The sequence below is a fragment of the Ipomoea triloba genome, chromosome 1, assembly GCF_003576645.1.
Source record: "Ipomoea triloba cultivar NCNSP0323 chromosome 1, ASM357664v1".
Lineage (NCBI taxonomy): Eukaryota > Viridiplantae > Streptophyta > Magnoliopsida > Solanales > Convolvulaceae > Ipomoea > Ipomoea triloba.
Genome location: NC_044916.1, coordinates 18,414,848 through 18,431,556, shown reverse-complemented (window position 1 = coordinate 18,431,556; position 16,709 = coordinate 18,414,848). Strand labels below are relative to the sequence as shown.

At 36.8% G+C, this 16,709-nt stretch overlaps 1 protein-coding gene across 3 annotated transcripts in view; it reads right to left on the bottom strand.

Moving 5' to 3' along the window:
- Positions 1 to 12,991, bottom strand: part of LOC116017606 — a 31,920-nt gene extending 18,929 nt beyond the window's left edge. For 2 of the 3 annotated variants that reach the window (XM_031258220.1, XM_031258244.1), the window contains exons 1-2: positions 12,862 to 12,991; positions 12,690 to 12,755 (exon numbers count right to left, since the gene is read on the bottom strand). The gene's annotated coding sequence lies outside the window, so the exon portion shown is untranslated. Of the gene's footprint in view, positions 1 to 6,078; positions 6,659 to 12,689; positions 12,756 to 12,861 lie in introns of those variants that run through there. The other variant, XM_031258229.1, reaches the window with a different exon arrangement.
- Positions 12,992 to 16,709: the final 3,718 nt, after the last annotated feature.

Sequence of the window (16,709 nt, the reverse complement as noted above, 5' to 3'; positions counted from 1 at the left end):
CAGGAATTCCATCATTTGCAATAGAACCGCAGCTCTAATGCTTATAATAATCTGAACCGCAGCCCAGAGTAACAACAATTTTCATTTGCAAATAGAACCGCAGCTCTATAATAATCTGAACCGCAGCCCAGAGTAACAATAATTTTCATAGCCAAAAATTCCACTTAGTTTCCCCTGAGTAAGCACTTTGAACATTTCTCAATTCTCCTTCTCAAACCTTGGGCAGTGGCATTTCCCTGCCTTCCCGTCGGTCTCCTTATCCCAACCTAGGGCCATGGCACTCCAGCCCTCCCGTAGGTCCACCCTTATTCCAACCCCGGGTCGTGCATTTAAGCCTTCCCGAAGGTCCCCACCTTGTTCCAGAAACTAAGGGTTTGAAAACATTTTCCTTCCTTCAGTTTTTCTTTCTTAAATCATTTCTTTTGGACATATTTCACAATTGAGTCCAATACTTAAAATTGGTTACCTCATTAGCCCCTGAAGGATTTTCAAAATACTTTCAGTGCCCGCAGGCTTTTCAAACATCATTTCCTCATCACTCTCATGTAAAGTACACACTTACAAAAGTGGTATTTTCCCCAAAAATAAGGTTTTGACAACCCGTTTACCAAAATAGCATACGTTCTGCAACGTAAGTTTTATAAACATTTTTACTTGCCGAAAGGCTTTTCAAGCATAGCTCAAGCACGAGCAAAGATTCGAAGAAAGCATAATTGGACACAAGCTGGTCACTCATCGGATACTTCATCATATACAATACTAGGATATTCTTGGATATACTTCATATTCAAGTCCCATACTTGAAATCAATCCCGCTAGTTATACACTTGTATATTCTACTAACACTACATATATCCATTTCCACTACTATTATAATAATAGTATGAACCCATAGTCAATCATTTATGAATCAATCGATTCATAGCGCCGTTAATATTCACATCCTTAACCTTATTCCTTATCATGAATCTCAGTTCGTCGTACAATCCAATCATCATCGGTAATCCATAATCATGGTTCCACAATTAACTAATAATAGATAGTTATCCTTGTCACTATCGACATCAACAACTTCTACCATGATCAACACCATTAGATCATAACTTGAGGATATCGCACCTCCATAATCGATACTTAGTCACCCATAATCCAACAATTGACCTTAATCACTCTTAAACATTAATTATTGTCATTAGTAACTACTAACCTTGTAATCCATCATCGACAACAAGTCAACAACATTATAACATCATTATCAAGTCCTCGAAAGCATTAATACCATTAGTTCGTAACTTGAGGTAAAGTCATTACCTAACCATAATCCAAAGTCGTTCAACAACTATTTCCTCAAAATTCACCATATACAATCTTTATCTCAATATTTCCATATAACAATTTCCTTAATAAACATCGTAATATCATCACCACTCAAACTTCCTTTAAACCATAGTATATTTACCAAAGAGATATTTTAAATCCTCAAGTAAACATCAACAATCCCCAAATCAAAAGAATCACTTCCAAGTTCTTAAAATAATAACCAAAGAGAGAATTCCAACCTCTCCAAATAAATTCTAAAAGAGTAATTCCAATCTTTCAACATAACCACCAAATAGAGAGTATTGCCCATAACAAAGATCTCACAATAATCACCAAAGATAATCCTTCAAATAATTAGTCCCACCTTGATAATATATTAATTACCATTCCGTCTATTCATCCAGTCATTAAACCTTAATAACTATTATCAGTCCTTAATCACTATAATTAGAGCTTAATCACCTTCTGAACTCCATTGTTAATCCATCATTAATTACTAAGTCCTTAATTAAGCTCTAATTACTATCTATGATCATTACAATCATCAGTAATATCCATCCTAACTTTGTCACCATTTCATAACCCATGTATCAACATGTTATAACATCATCATCAGTCTCATAACCTCTTAGGTTCATTACAACCCCATCATCTAAACATCAACAACTATCAAAGCTTAGTTTGATCTCACGAACATCAAACAACCTCATCTTCTAAACATCAATAATCAATAATCAAGCTTACACCATTTAATCTTACTTTCGCGCCCTTGGACGCCCGGTGGACGCGCGTTCGCTACCGCGTCCACGGATTCTGCCTATTCTGGACAGTAATTCAGCTTGCGCAGTCCGAAAGATTGAGCCGGTAAAAATAGTTCCCGAACTCTTTTTCACTTGAAATTTTTATGGTAGAACCCTAACTCATAGTACTTGATGTTCATAAAAAGTTTTGGTCACCTAGGTTCACGAATTAACACAGAAATTCCATTTTTGCCCTTGGCAGTGTGCTGTCCGGAATTTCTCTCTCTCTGGACCAGTTTTGGAGAAAAATTCGAAAACCATACTTATACTACTCCGATCATTATGAAATTTTATATGTAGGTTCTACACTTATAGAACTACATGTATAAAAAAAATTGGATCAAAATACCTTACCGATTTTTCCCAGAAATTCACGGAAGTCACTGCCAGAGACTATCTTAAATTCTTGTCAATATTTTCACAAGTATAAGTCTATATGGGTATAAATATAATAGGTACATGTATATACGGCCATTATCATGTATAAAAACATATTCATAAAACTCCTAATCTCATTATTTACTAGCAATTGTCCACTTTCAAGTAACTAAACCGACTTAAGGGATTTCTTACCTTTCGGGAGTGTACTAATACCGTAGAAGCAACTCTTGGATCTTTCCCCAAATTCACCTTAAAATCCTAGGGTCAAAATCAACACCATAACCACAAATACAAAGAAACTAAGCTTAGATTCATGATCTAGGAAGGAATACAAAGCTTTCTACCGAATAATATTGAAATCTTACCGAACAAATTGGAGAGTTGTGTACAAGCTTGGCTATGGTTTTAATGGAGGAAAATGGTGAAGGAGATGAAGTTGCTCTCTCCCTTTCTCTCTCGTGTGAAATCAGCCAAGGAAGACAAGAATGGAACAAGAGGAATAACATGCTTTGGGACATTATCACTTTTGAGGCAAATGTTCTTATGGGAAGAAGAAATGGAATAAAATAATAAAGTATTTTTAAACTTATCAGTTGGGGTCCAAACAGATAAAGTTTCGGTAGAAAATAATTTAAACAGGAATAATTTTGAAACCGAAAATTTATCCCAGACTGAAACTTGAAATTGGGCTAGGTTCGGTACACCGCGAAATTCTGCGATGCTACGATCAAAATAAATTTTCGCTACTATGAGCTGATTTAATTGAATAGGAAATTCAAGAATAATAATATGGTGTCTAATAATCCATTTCCTAGGATAGTCGGGTCCGAATACTAATTCCTAAAATTTTACGGTTCGTGACCGGCACGAACGATCGCAACTTAATAACCACTATACTTCCTTATAAAAAAAATTCTTTTGAAGCCTCGAGGGACCATTTCATGAATGTCATAGCCTAAGGAAATATTTTTCGAACCTTAGTCTTACGGAAAAGCCGAGGGGTTACACATAACCACCATACGGGAAGGCACTTTATGCTCTCTATCCCGTAGGCTACAAGGCAAGGTCCTTCACCACTTTTACTAGAACTAAGGTTTGAAAACATTTTTCCACCTTTTCCCTTTTCTTGCTTTGAAAATATTTTGGACATACTTGAGTCAATTCCAATACTCGGAAATCGATTCCCCCTTCTAACCAAATCCGGAAATTTCCCTTTTCTCTTGCAAAACATTTAGATAATCCACTAACAACCCTTCACAATGGTAAATCAAGTGTAACCATTCTACACTTCCAACCCCACATTTTTCACATAAGTTCCATACTTGACACATACATCTCAATACATATAACATATATACTTCCCAACCTTAACATAGGCATAATACACAAAATACATTTACTCTTTACATGTACATAATACCACCTCCTTATAAGAAAATTTCAGCTTGGCGCAGTCCGAAAGATTGAGCCGGTAAAAATAATTCCCGAACTCTTTTTCACTTGAAATTTTTATGGTAGAACCCCAACTCATATTACTTGATGTCCATAAAAAGTTTTGATGATTTTGATCCGCGAATAAACACAGAAAATTCCATTTTTGCCCTTGGCAGTGTGCTGTCCAAAATTTTTCTCTCTGGACCAGTTTTGGAAAAAAATTCAAAAACCATACTTATACTACTCCGATCATTATGAAATTTTATATGCAGGTTCTACACTTATAGAACTACATATCTGAAAAAAATAGAATCAAAATACCTTACCAATGTTTCCCAATAAATCTCGGAAGTTACTGCCAGAAATCTATCTTGATTTTCAATATTTTCACAAGTATAAGCCTATATGGACATAAATACAACATATACATGCATATATTAGCTATGAACATGTACACAAAAACTACCAAAAATTCAAAGAGTAATTTCTTGAACCATCTAAGAGTTCCTCAAGTTAAACACATAGATTTCATGTACACCAATCAACCACAATTCACAACCTACCAAATAAAGGGATTCCTTACCTCCTTGAGAGTATATTAACACTGTAGGATGAATTTTGGATCTTTTCCCCCAATTTACTCAAAACCCTAAGATCAAAATCAACACCATAACAACAAATATTAAGAACTTAAGCTAGATTCATGCTCTAGGAGGAAAAACAAAGCTTTCCACCAAATAAAATCGAAGTTTTACCGAATAGTTTGACACTTGTGAAGAAACTTGGCTATGGAAGCAAGCTTTAATGGAGGAAAAATGGTGAAGAAGATGAAGATGATCACACTTTCTCTCTCTCTCTTTGATTTCGGCAATTTGAAGGGAAATGGAAAAAAAATTAAAGACAAAGCTTATATATTATATGAGGGAGCTTGTAGGATAAGCCACATTATTTGGATCATCTTCAAGAATTAATTAAATAATAACATGTGGCTAGAAATGGTGACAAGTGTCAAAACCTTATGGTAACTCAAGAAAAATATCTTCAATTGGATTGGTAAGGGTCAAAACAGATATAATTTCGGTAGGAAATAATTTAAATAGGAATAATCCTGAAACTAAAAATTTATCTCAGACTGAAACTCAAAATTGGGCTAGGTTCGGTACACCGCGAAATTCTGCGATGTTACGGTCAAAATAAATTTTCACCCTTGTAGTCCGTCTAATTCCAACTTAACTAAGCAGGAAGTTCATACTTAGTCATAATATGCATAATCATCCATTTCCTAGGAAATCCGAGCTGAAAATTCGTTCCTTAAAAGTTTTACGGTTCGCGACCGGTACGTATGATCGCAGCTTAATAACAACTATACTCCCTTATAAAAATTCCTTTGAAGCATCGGGAGATCATCTTATGAATTTCATAGCCTAAAGACATATTTTTCGAACCTTAGTCTTATAGGAATAGGCGAGGGGTTACAGTTATATTAGTTGCATCTATACTTTTAACTAAATGCAATAATAGATTATAGTTGTTGTAGAGTGATCATTAACTGTCACTTTTCCCCATACAAGTCTATATGCACACCTATAGATGATTACTTGCACATATAACCTAAACTACTTGCAAATTACATTTTCTATAAACTGTGCATGCACATGGTGTGTTAATATTGACTAATATATAACACAAATTGACTAATCTATAACACAATTCCTCTCACAGTGAGGTTTAGGTGTTCTAAATTAACACATAAGTGTATGTACTTGCACAGTTAGGGTGGTTATATTAGTTGCATCTATACTGTTAACTAAATGCAATAATAGATTACAGTTGTTGCAGAGTGATCATTAACTGTCACTTTGCCCCATACAAGTCTATATGCACACCTATAGATGATTACTTGCACATATAACCTAAACTACTTGCAAATTACATTTTCTATAAACTGTGCATGCACATGGTGTGTTAATATTGACTAATATATAAGAGAAATTGACTAATCTATAACACAATTCCTCTCACAATGAGATTTAGGTGTTCTAAATTAACACATAAGTGTATGATTACTTGCAAATCACAAATTACTAGCGAGCAATATGTTTTTTATGAAATGCGAAAGAAACAAGAAATTTAAAATTGTTACCTCGTTTGGTTCGGGTTTTCTCAGCATTAACCTTTGGGCTTTGTTCCGTATCCATTTTTGGTAGATATTGATTGTGTTGTGTTCCTGTTTAGTAAAGCTTTACTTCGTCGTTGTTGTCGCCGGAGCAGTGTGGTAAATGGGGTTTTGCAGTTTAGGGATTAGAGTAATGCCGATAAAGTCCTCGCGTGTGTATTAAGTTTAGATTTTAACTGCAAAATTACCTATTTGCCACCGCGCGTTATGATAGGGAGCTGTATTATTGATCGTCTATTTTAGAAGATGGACGCACCAGATTTGGACGCATTTCTCACCTGGGCGACTGTCCGCAGGTGAGTGCATCCCTATATATATATATATATATATGATTATTCTACGGGGTTGAGTGGTTTATACTTAGCATGTGTATGCTAATGGATGTTTTTCTTGTGATTTGAATACCTTTTTAGGTTTGGATTGATATATGCTAACAACGCGCTTAGTGAACGACGTAGTAGTTTAGTCAAGTGTGGAAACTTTGATAAGACTCCGAGATACCCTTATTTCAGGCACATTTTAGGGTGTTTTATCGCGTCTATAGCGTCCTTACTTGGTAAATTATGTTCGTAAATGCTTGTAAATCACTAACTGATGCACAGCAGCTACTTTTAGCTTAAAAGAAGTAAAACAGGAGCCCCGGGAGCAAACAGGACCAAAAGTTGAGCTTAAAGAGCAAATCAGGCAAGAGCGGAGCCCTGGAGGACCAAACTGGATGGCCACACGCGTGTGAACATGCGTGAAAACTTTCCAGTAACTTCCCACGCACGCTCACACGCGTGTGAGAGGCGTGGAGACGGTGATGCGCGAATTTTAGCTAGGGTTGTCATTTCGGAGACTATTTAAACCCCTTTGATGAATTTTCAGAGGAGGTTCACACAAAATTAGTTTTCCTTTTCTTAGTTTTTCCTTTGGAGAACTTTCTCCATTTTTCTTAATTTTTTAGATTAGATCAATCTCCATTGTAGCAAGACAACAAGCTTGGATTGAAGACCTTCTTCTTTCTAGGTGATCTCTATTTCATTTCTATAATTTTAGCTATCTTGTTCTTGGATTTAATTAGCTTTTGCTTGAATTTCATATTATGAGTAGCTAGTTTAGTCTAGGGATTTGGATTGTGTGATTGAATATTGCTAGTGTGATGATCTTATCCCTATATCTTGGATCTATGAGTTTGTGTTGATGGATTATCTATTCTTGTCTATTGATTGTTGTTTTGATGAGATCTTGTTTGGATTTGGCCAATCTAGATGAGAGATTGAGCTCTTGACTCTTTCATGTCTTTGATTAGAGTTAGGATTTGAAGCTTGACACAATCATAGTTCCTATGGACTTCTTAAGAATAGTAGGATAGTGTGTAGCTTAAGTGTTTGATAAAATTCTTCTTAGAACTTTGGATGCTTGAAGGCACTCCTAAGTCAAAGAAGCCTTAGTACACAAAGGTGGAAAAGAACTAAGACAACGCACTCTTGAATAGACAATATCCTAGCAATCCTAATCCTTGACCTTAAACACTCCACTATGCAATATCCATGAACACTATCCAATCCCTACCCCTTTTATATATCCTCAAAATCACTTTTACTTTACTACACTCTTGCACTCAAACCAACCAAATGAACTACTCTCACTCACAAATCCACCCTTCACCACACTCGAATCCCATGCATGATCCAATCAAGTAAACTCCCGAATGCTTGACACACCTCCACGTCCATCCTTCGAGACCGATACTCGGGGAGTCACAGACTTTCCGTTTTATCATACAAATATCTTTTGACGAATCATCCCACTCAAGACTGCTTCTTCAAAATGGCGCCATTGCCGAGGAGGGCAATAGGTTGTCATATGCTTTTGTTTACTTTGATTGCATGAATGCTAGATTTGAGCAATGTTAATCCATTCCACTTCATTTTGTTTTATTTTTACTTGTTTTTGCTACTAACCCAATTGACTACTTCTAGTCAATTGTGGAAATTCCTGTTTCATTGACAATTTTACTAGGTGAATGCACACGCGAGCAAAAGGAAATCAAGGTTTACTACCCTACATTCCTGAAATGAATAGAGCAACTAGAAGGAAAAATACCCATGGATCACTAATGGCTTCATCAAGCGCAACAAGAAATCCACAAGGAAGAGGCACAACTGCACCAAATCCACCCCAAGTTCCAATTAATCCACAAGTACCGATTAACCATGAAGAACCAATCGTTGAAGAACCACAAGCTAATAGAGCTAACAATCAAGAGAACGTTCGTGAAGAAGAATATTATGGAAACCCTCAAGAACCACAAAGATCAATTGCAGATTACATGACTCTGGATTTTAACATGCACAACTCGATCTATTTACCTCCGATGGAGAACGTCAACTTTCACGTGCATCCAACTATTCTCACACTGGTTCAGAACAATCAATATTCGGGATTACCATCTGAAGATCCCAACACACACATCACAAGATTTATACGAGCATGTGGGATGTACAGACAAGAAGGCGTTAGCGAGGAGATAGTCCGACTAAAATTATTCCCATTTTCAGTTATAGGAGAGGCAGCACGATGGTTGGAAAGCCAAGACGACAATCATTTCAGAACGTGGCAACAGTTGCATCGTGAATTCATGAACGAGTTCTTTCCCATTACAAAAACTATGAGGATTAGAAGGCTGATACAAGAATTCAAACAAGGAAGACTTGAAAGTTTGGGAGAGGCTTGGCGAAGATTCAAAGTTCTTAAAAGGCAATGCCCACAAGATCTGATGCACCCATGGGACATGATTAGCTCATTATATGGAGGGTTGACAGATGAAGGAAAAATGTTGCTTGACTCATCCTCCAGCGGTGCCTTGGTCTCCCTAGCTCTGCAAGAAGCTGAGGACTTGATCGAGAGAATATCTAAGAACACATCCTGTTGGTATAACCGATGTAACACCACAATTTTCAACTCTTACATTAATTACAAATCAATAATAATACATTGCGGAAGCTTACATCTTATCAGCAGAAAACTGGGTGCTACTGCCACACCTAGAGTGAATTCTATCACCTCTTGACAAACTCCACTCTAAGTGCACAGGCTAAACTTACAACATTAACAATAATCCCTGTCTACATCAAAGAGTAGACCCCAACCTCAACTTCCATCTTATTCAAAGTTCTTCGGGCTGCAGGAGCCCACGCTAGACTGCATCTGATAAGGAACACATCGAAGTGTAGTTAGCACGACGGCTAAGTAAGGAAATCCATTGTCACTTAAAAGTAGACAAAGGTTTGAAAACACAAATAATTTGGAAGTTCGTAAAGTTTTTACCCATGATTTGAAAACCTACCTGCAACCAAATGATACACAGATAGTATAGTAGCGTATATAAGTTAAATCATGTAAAGTTTTCTCAGTTAAATACAATGGCATAACTGCCGTTCAAAATCATTTCCACGTCTTTCAGACGAATTTGCAAACATTCTCATTTCCAAGAATTCCATCATTTTCACGTTACACGCGTGAATTTTCACAACCATACTTGACATCTTCACAATATCCCATTTCTCAGACATTACTCGACTAGTTTCTTGGAACTAGTATCACACATCTCATCATAGTCATTGATTCAACCATTACTTGTGAAAAACTCGACTTAGTTTCATTTCAAAGTATGAGGCCTTATAGGAAATGTTGAATATTCCTTGTCGTTGACCGATTGAACCTGGAACATGGGCTTGCGGTCATTACCCAAGTTCTCTTCTCGGTCCCTTGGACGATGGTTCATTAGAATGGCCCCTAGTGTGGCCCCGCCTAGGTCCATTAAAGTGACACCAACCCGGAGACGACGGAGTCAATACGCTTAAGTGTGCACACCCCCACAGTCTAGCCATACATGAGTGACGTAGAGACTCGGCGAATAGACTTCGCCTAAGTACGAATACAACCGTACATATTTCAATGACAACCTTCGATAATTATAGCCCGAGGTAAAAAGACAACAAGGTCCTCGTAACTTCTTGAAACTAAGGTTTTATTCATTTTAGACATCATTTTCTCATCATTCTCACGTAAAGTACCCACTCACTAAAAGTGGTATTTTCCTTTAAAAAAAATAAGGTTTTGATAACCGATGTACCAAAATAGAATACGTTCTTCAACGTAAGTTTTCCGAAACATTTTTACTTGCCCAAAGGCTTTTCAAGCATAGCTCAAGTACGAGCAAAATTTGGAAGAAAACACAGCTGAACACGAGCTGGTCACACCTCGGACACTTATATATTCTACTAATACTTCATGTGTCCATTCCCAATACTTACTCCTTATCATGGATTTCAATCCATCTTACAATCCAATCATCATCGGTGATCCATAATCATGGTTCCACCATTAACTAATAATAGATAGTTGTTCTTATCACTATCGTCATCAATAACTTCCACCATGATCAACACCATTAGATCATAACTTGAGGTAAAGTCATTGCCTAACCATAATCCAAAATCGTTCAACAACTATTTCCCCAAGATTCATCATATACAATCTTTATCTCAATATTTCCATATAACACTTTCCTCAATATATATCATAATGTTATCATTACTTAAATTCCTTTAAACCATAACTTATTCACCAATAGAGAGATTTCCAATTCTCAACTAAATCCCAAAGGAATAATTCTTCAAATAATTAGTCACCCCTTGATAGTATACTAATTACCACTCAATCTATTCATCCATTCATTAAACCTTATGTAACACCCCAATTTTCAACTCTTACATTTATTACAAAATCCGTAATAAAACGCTGCGGAAGCTTACATCATATCAACAGAAAACCGGGTGCTACCGCCACACTTAGAGTGAATTCTATCACCTCTTTGACAAACTCCACTCTAAGTGCACAGGCTAAACTTACAACATTAATAACAATCCCTGTCTACATCGAAGAGTAGACCTCAACCTGTACTTCCCTTCTATTCCGAGCTCATCGGCTACAGGGGCCCACACTAATCTGCAACTGATAAGAAACACATTGAAGTGCAGTTAGCGCGACGGCTAAGTAAGGAAATCCGATGTCACTCAAAAGTAGACAAAGGTTTGAAAACATAATCATTTGGAAAATAGTATATCGTTCAGTGAATCAAAATCCACTCGTCTCGTAAGACAAAATCATTTCTTTCTCAAAGACGTTTCAGAGTAACTCTTTACTCATTTTTAAAACTTCCTTAGTTTCATATAGTAAGAGTGAAGCCTACAACCTCGGGCCATGGCACTCCAGCCCTCCCGTAGGTTCCTCCCTTATCCCAACCCCGGGCCGTGGCACTCAAGCCTTCCCGTGGGCACCTCTCCTTATCCCAACATGACGACATAACGGCGAATAGACTTCGCTCTAACAATATAATATAACGACCACTGGGCAAGGGCACTTAAAGCCACCCGTGGGTCAATCAAGGTCCTCCTCAACTTACTTTAGAAACTACGGTTTTGAAAACATGATTCTTCCTTCAATTTTTCTTACTCAAATCATTTCTTTTGGACATATTTCACCAATGAGTCCAATATTTGAAATCGGCTACCTCTTTAGCCCCTGAAGGATTTTCAAACATCATTTTCTCAAACAATAAGGTTTTGACAACCTTTATATCAAAATAGCATACGTTTTTCAACGTAAGTTTTCATAAACATTTTTGGATACACTTCATATGTCCATCTCACACTTAAAATCAACCAACATCCTTAACTATCGTCCTCAACAACTTCCACTATGATCAACACCATTAGATCATAACTTGAGGATATCGTACATCCAAATATATATAAATTCTAATAGGTAAGGTCATTGCCTAACCATAACCCAAAAACATCCAACAACTACTTTCTCAAGATTCACCATATACAACCTTTATCTCAACATTTCCATATGACAATTTCCTCAATACACATCATAATAATATCTTTACCTAACTTTATCACCATTAACTCACTAACTACCTCACAATTATCATTAACACATCCATAATCATACTAAGCATAATTCAGAAAATTTCAGCTTGGCGCAGTCCGAAAGATTGAGCCGGTAAAAATAGTTCCCGAACTCTTTTTCACTTGAAATTTTTATGGAAGAATCCCAACTTATAGTACTTGATGTCCGTAAAAAGTTTTGGTCATTTTGGTCCGCGAATAAACACAGAAAATTCCATCTTTGCCCTTGGCAGTGTGCTGTCCAGAATTTTTCTCTCTGGACCAGTTTTGGAGAAAAAATTCGAAAACCATACTTCCACTACTCCGATCATTATGAAATTTTATATGCAGGTTCTGCACTTATTGAACTACATATCAGAAGAAAATAGGATCAAAATACCTTACCAATTTTTCCCAATAAATTTCGGAAGTTACTGCCAGAATCTACCCTGATTTCCTTTCACTATTTTCACAAGTATAAGCCTATATGGACATAAATACAACATATACAAGCATATCCAAGCTATGAACATGTATACAAAAATATTCCCAAAGCTCCAAAACACCATATTTCAACCAAATAATCAATTATCTAATTTCAAGTGACTAAACCAACTTAAGGGAATTCCTTACCTCAAAGGTTTATTAACACCTTAGGAAGAAATTCTTGGATCTTTCCCCAACTTTCACCTTAAAACCCTAGGTCCAAATCAACACCAAAACATCAAATATCAAGAAACTAAGCATAGATTCATAACCTAGGAAGGAATACAAAGCTTTCTACCGAATAAAATTAAAGTTTTACCGAATAGGTTGACACTTGTGAAGAAAGCTTGGCTATGGAAGGTGAGCTCTAATGGTGGAAGAAGATGAACTCCCTCTCTCTCTCTCTCTCTCCTCTCTCTCTCTCTCTCTCACGAATTTGGAAGGAAAATGATAAGAATGAAACTTCATTCTTATCATCACATATATATATATATATATACGTGATATCATATATATATAATAATAATAATAATAATAATAAAATATATGGATGATTATCCATTCATATAAATAATAATATTAATAATAATAATAAAATATAGGGATGCTTATCCATTTGCAAGACTTATCCAACTCATATATTACCACATGGTCATTAATGTGACACTTGTCACAACCTTGTGGTGGGTAAGGGAAAATATCTTCTTTTGGACTGGTAAGGGTTAAAACAGATGAATTCTCGGTAGAAAATAATCTAAATCCAATAATTCTTGAAACCACAAATTTATTCCAGTCTAGACCTCAAAATTGGGCTAGGTTCGGTACACCGCGAAATTTAGCGATGCTACGATCACAATAAATTTCCGCTGTTATGGACCAACTTAATTAAATAGGAAACTCAAGAATAATAATATAGTGCCTAATAATCCATTTCCTAGGACAAACGGGTCCGAACACAAGTTCCTAAAAATTTTACGGTTCGTGACCGGCACGCATGATCGCAGCTAATTAAATAGTACTCTGAAAACCCTTTTGTATGTTCTGCCTCCATTTCTTATAGAGCATCTATAACGGGAGTAGGCCTATGCTGGAAGCTAAAGTGTTGAAAGAGGGATGCTTACTTGGTTTATCCTCTTATTCCTTTTCTAATTTTAAAGCCCCGTTTTGATCTTTAAAGTGTGGAAATATTTTGTTTATAGCTTTGTGTATGCGTATATTAGAGCTTACCATGTTTAATAGGATCGTTTGATGCATACCCTATATCACAGAGCAATTTCCAAAGTGTGGAAAGGGATTCTTGCTTGTCTATTCTTAGTATCCCTATTTCGTTCCTTTAACCTATATCGCATGGAAACATCGAGGACGATGTTTGTTTTAAAGTGTGGAAAGGACGCACTTTGTGCTTTATATGCTTACATGCTTAGTATTAGAAGTTAGAAGCTCTTGGAATGATAAGCGGGTGCATTTGCAGTTTTGAAAAGAGAGTTATTATTTGTGTTATTAAGAGAGAATTTTGACTGGATGCCCAAAAATTTTTACTCTCGAAATATCTTTGAGGAAGTTAGTTTTCGCACCCATGAGAGTGTTTATAGCCAAATAAGTTTATATTCTTGCCTGCTTGCATGATGTTCACCTCTTATTTACGTAGGACCTTAGTCAAGGATCTCTCGAAGTAGGAGTGTGCACTTTTTAATTTGAGAAAGATAAAACTAGCGAGGCCCGGAATTGAACTAACCTTGGTAGAGCATGGGGCAAAAGGTGAGCCTAATGGTAAGCTTAATGAGAAAACAAAACCCTTGATCATAAATAGAAAAAGGCATGAGGGGTTGACATGAGGAGAAGTCGAAAAGGCAAAAGGCCAATCACCAAGAGTTTAAAATTGAGGGAACCCAATTCGTTGGGTTGTGTTCAAACCATAGTCTTCGGTAAGCAAAAAGCTTTATCTGCAGTCGGTTGTTCACATAAAAAGATCCCAAGAATTGAGAAAATAGAGCTGAAGTGAGCTGCTTCGCTAGGATTCGAGTACCCATTGCACTGACCTTCGAAAAAGCATGGAGCTCCATGTGAAGTCGGGTGGCTCGATGACGTTAGCCTAGGAAGTGAGAAGAAAGAGGGACCGCGCTAAGCCAAAAGCGGTGAGTGGTCCATGCCCCTACCCTCATTTATATTTACGTTGGGCTTTGGCGTATAAGGATGGAAAATTGATTAGCTAGTGCACATCGTTCCCACTAGTGGGATCGGCTAAAAGCCCTATTTAAATAGAAGGTGAACCAAAACTTTGGAAATGCATGCTTGCGAATGGTGCGAGGAGTGTGATCCCTTGTTTTACTTGTTTATCTACGAAAGGTTTTTATTTCTCGAAAATATTTCTTTAGTTGCTGACATCTGACCAAAATCCTTTGTAGATAACACAAATGATTTCTCCCGTTTCAACAGTCTTAGACACCCATTATTTTGACTTGCCAAAAGCTTTGTTTAGCATGAGAGAGTATCTCGGAGACTTATGTGCTTAGATAGTAAAATGTCTTGCTTGAGGACAAGCAAGAAACAAAGTGTCGAAAATTTGATAAGACTCCGAGATACCCTTATTTCAGGCACATTTTAGGGTGTTTTATCGCGTCTATAGCGTCCTTACTTGGTAAATTATGTTCGTAAATGCTTGTAAATCACTAACTGATGCGCAGAAGCTACTTTTAGCTTAAAAGAAGTAAAACAGGAGCCCCGGAGAACCAAACTGGATGGCCACACGCATGTGAGCATGCGTGAAAACTTTCCAGTAGCTTCCCACGCACGCTCACACGCGTGCGAGAGGCGCGGATACGGTGATGCGTGAATTTCAGCTAGGGTTGTCATTTCGGAGACTATTTAAACCCCTTTGATGAATTTTCAGAGGAGGTTCCCAGCAAATTAGTTTTCCTTTTCTTAGTTTTTCCTTTGGAGAACTTTCTCCATTTTTCTTAGTTTTTTAGATTAGATCAATCTCCATTGTAGCAAGACAACAAGCTTGGATTGAAGACCTTCTTCTTTCTAAGTGATCTCTATTTCATTTCTATAATTTCAGCTATCTTGTTCTTGGATTAAATTAGCTTTTGCTTGAATTTCATATTATGAGTAGCTAGTTTAGTCTAGGGATTTGGATTGTGTGATTGAATATTGCTAGTGTGATGATCTTATCTCTATATCTTGGATCTATGAGTTTGTGTTGATGGATTATCTATTCTTGTCTATTGATTGTTGTTTTGATGAGATCTTGTTTGGATTTGGCCAATCTAGATGAGAGATTGAGCTCTTGACTCTTTCATGTCTTTGATTAGAGTTAGGATTTGAAGCTTGACACAATCATAGTTCCTATGGACTTCTTAAGAATAGTAGGATAGTGTGTAGCTTAAGTGTTTGATAAAATTCCTCTTAGAACTTTGGATGCTTGAAGGCACTCCTAAGTCAAAGAAGCCTTAGTACACAAAGGTGGAAAATGACTAAGACAACACACTCTTGAATAGACAATATCCTAGCAATCCTAATCCTTGACCTTAGACACTCCACTATGCAATATCCATGAACACTATCCAATCCCTACGCCTTTTACAAATCCACAAAATTACTTTTACTTTACTACTCTCTTGCACTCAAACCAACCAAATGAACTACTCTCACTCACAAATCCACCCTTCACCACACTCGAATCCTATGCATGATCCAATCAAGTAAACTCCCGAACGCTTGACACACATCCACGTCCCTCCTTCGAGACCGACACTCGGGGAGTCACAGACTTTCCGTTTTATAATACAAATATCTTTTGACGAATCATCCCACTCAAGACTGCTTCTTCAGTGCTAGCTTACTATTATTATTTTGCCCTTATCCCTTTGCCATATTTTATGATGAGGAGTATGTTGAGACTTGTGATTGTAGACTGATGTAGCTATAGACTACCTTTTTGGATTTTGTTAGGTGCGGGACACCTAAGTTTGTAAACCCATGTTCTTGATGGATGATTGAGCTTTTCACTCTAGTTGTTTAGTATGATAGTCATCCTAGTGTGGGTAGCTACGGCGGTAGCATCCCCTGGAATGCTTAAGATGTTAACCTTTGACTTATTATCTAGCGTTTTGCCTTTATTTCTGTCTTTATATACCTTATTAATTCTAAGCTTGAATGTTAGAA